Source organism: Mustela erminea, chromosome 10 (assembly GCF_009829155.1).
Source record: "Mustela erminea isolate mMusErm1 chromosome 10, mMusErm1.Pri, whole genome shotgun sequence".
Lineage (NCBI taxonomy): Eukaryota > Metazoa > Chordata > Mammalia > Carnivora > Mustelidae > Mustela > Mustela erminea.
The window spans coordinates 85,185,410-85,188,459 of NC_045623.1; the positions used below are offsets into that span (position 1 = coordinate 85,185,410).

The 3,050-nt window shown below is 51.6% G+C and overlaps 1 non-coding gene across 1 annotated transcript; it reads left to right on the forward strand.

Annotated features, from left to right (window-relative positions):
* Nucleotides 1-2,706: 2,706 nt before the first annotated feature.
* Nucleotides 2,707-2,809, forward strand: LOC116568339. Its single transcript, XR_004276560.1, has one exon. It is a non-coding gene; the product is annotated as a U6 spliceosomal RNA (small nuclear RNA).
* Nucleotides 2,810-3,050: the final 241 nt, after the last annotated feature.

The following is a 3,050-nucleotide window of genomic DNA, read 5'->3' on the forward strand; positions in this document are numbered from 1 at the left end:
ACAGGTTTTTCTTATGTCCTCGTCCACTAGCCTTACTTCACCTGCTTGATCCCTGTAAGCTTTCAACTTTGTGACCTTTGCTAAAGGGCATTTCAGGACCGGTTTCCACCCTCCACTGCATTATTGCAATCAGATTGGGTCCATGAATTTGCTAGATACACAAAGGGCACCCCAGGCAGAAGACACACCAACAGTAGTCACTTAAGCAGGCAAGCGATGACTGTTCCCGCAAAGGATCCGGAGGGACTGGGTCTCTGGTGAGAGGGGACGGTGGGGCTGGAAAGGGTTAACCTGGGGCTTGGTTCTGAAGGCCCTTAATGCTCTCTTACGGAACACTGGGAGCCAGTGCGGGGTTTGGAGCAGGGGCACAGCCTGAGGTGTGCGTATGACAAAAGAAGCTGAGAAGCTTGCGAGCAGGATGTATAGAAACCCTCCCATCACGCCCCTTCCCGCCCCCCCCCCCCGCCCCGCGCTATCCCTGCAGCAAACCCAGCGAGAGGCTGAGGCAGTGGTCCAAAAGGAGCAGAGATGCTGCGGCCAGGCGTGTGGCAGCGGCGGTGGGAATGGCTCAGAGGATGGAAGGGAGGGTATGTAGAGACTGAGTTGCCCAGGAATGGATACGCTTGACCTTGACGGAAAACACTGCGGGCGCTGCGGCTGCATGGAGCTCGCCTCCTCCCCTTCCCCACCCCCGTGCTGCAGCAGACTGCGGCGGAATCCCGGCCCCTCGCCTTTGCTCCCCCCGCGCCGCTGCGGCACGCGAGGGGCGGGGGCGGCAGAGTGGCGGGGATGCCGGTCTTCCCTGGAAGGCCGGAGAAGAGGGGGGCGGGGAGGAGGCCGGTCACGTGGCGCCGCCACCAGGCTCAGTCGGATTGGCCTTCCCGCAGCCGATCCTGCCTGGCTGCTCGGGTTTCCAGGCACAGAGCCTCCCCTCCCTTGTTCCCGCGCGCAGGGGATGCTCGGGCCCAGCGCAGAGCAGGATAGGGCGGGAGCTGCGCTCCCCCTTCCCGTTAAACGCTGCCAGGTTCCTGGCTTCTCGCCGCGGTCCTCACTGCAGCTTGGGAGGTCTGATGATCGTCTCCGTGAACACATCTTTTCTGCTTCTCTCCTGCCTTCCCCCACCTATCCCTCTTCCTACTGTGCTACCTGAAGGCCAGCTTTGTGAGGACTGGCTGAGGCAGGTTTCTGTTACTTGCCACGATTTTGCAGCTTTGGGGAATTCAGTTAATAGGCTGGACGTGGGGAAGATTCAGATAGAAATCCCACAGACACCTCAAGCGCCACGCTTCTAAACCAGCCAGTTTCTCCCCCAAACTGTTTCTTCTTTGTGTCCCCATCTCTGTTTTAAGCAAAAACATGATAGCTATGTCCATCTTGCTGTCCCCCATCAAATCTCTGACTGAAACCTATTAAACATATCTCCAAAATATTTCTTAAACCTCAATATCCAGTATTTTCTCTTAGCATGTATCCCAATTTTTGCTGATACGTTTGTGATCTTTTTTGTACAGTAGGCTTCCATGAGAACAAGGACCTCGTCTTTTTGCTTATCATTGTATCACCAACACAGGACAGCACAGAGTAGGTGCTTGGTAAAATTTTATTAAATGAATAGATGTATGGCTAGTTCTGTGCTAGGTACTAAGTGTGGAGGGGAACACAGATTTTAAGATGAGACACACAATTTTATCCTCAAGAAATCATCGGGACGTCAGAGTGGTTCAATGGCTCAGTGGCTCAGTGAGTTAAAGCCTCTGCCTTCTGCCCAGGACATGATCCCAGATTCCTGGGATGGAGTCCTGGGATGGAGCCCCCCTCGTGGGGGCTCTCTGCTCAGCAGGGAGCCTTCTTCCCTCCCCACCCCCCACCCCTCCTAGCCTCTCTGCCTACTTGTGATCTCTGTCTGTCAATAAAATCTTTAAAAAAAAAAAGAAAAGAAAAGAAATCATCTGCACATGTTAACAAACATGCACTGTGGCCTTCTAGACTAGCCCCTGAGCAGAGCTGGTGCACAAGATGAACAAGACACCATCTCTACCTTCCCCCTTCATCTGGAGGGACCCGCGCATGACCAGCCTAGACAGTAAGACTCACTTTGGAGGGATCAGGTGTGGTAGCATATAATGACTTCCAGAGTCAGAAGAGTCCAAGGTTTAGACTAGAATGATCTGGCTTCCCAGGCCAGCCTTGCCTCCTTCTGGCTGTGTGACCACAAGTCTCTTCTCTCTCTGAGGCTCCAATTTTCATCTTAAAAATGGGAGATAACAGTAATGTCTAAAAGGGGTGAGAGATATGAATGAGATAAATGAAAACACTAAGTGGCAGGTTTTACAACAATGCTGGGTGTAGAAGGGTGACCTTGCCTCCTACTTTGCCTGGAACAGACCAGCTGACACCTGTTGAACTAGGGCAATTAATCTTAGCATTCCCTTTCATTCTCAGAAGTGTCCTGCGTTTGCACCATAAATTATGTGGTCATCCTAGTAATAGGTGTGACACTGGAGTTATCCCCACTGTGCCAGGGAGACACAAAGGTGAGAGGGTGGAGGAAGGGTGGCAGTGACCATGAAAATGAGCCTGGAAGTATGCAAGAGATTACACCAAGTGAAGAGAGATAGGAAAAGCATAACAGGCAGAGGGACCAGCATTTGCAAAGGAGACAAAACTTGGTAACTTGGAACATGTTTAGATCAAGAACGCCCAATGGTGCTCGCTGTGGCACCTACACTAAAAATGGAACGATACAGCGAAGATTAGCATGGATGCATGCAAGGATGACATGGAAATTTGTGAAGTGTCCCATATTTTTAAGGGGTGCCTGGCTGGCTCAGTTGGTAGAGCATATGATTTTTGATCTCGGGGTCATGAATTTGAGCCTCACATTGGGTACAGAGATTACTTTAAGGAAAAAAAAAAAAAAAGCCAAACAGCTCTATTTTAAGAAGCATGACAGGAGATGGGACTGGCAGTGGGAACTGTAGAAGGGATTGACATGAGCTGGTGGCTTTGCAAAAGAGACCAATTGAGGGGCTGGGGCCAAAGTCCAGGCA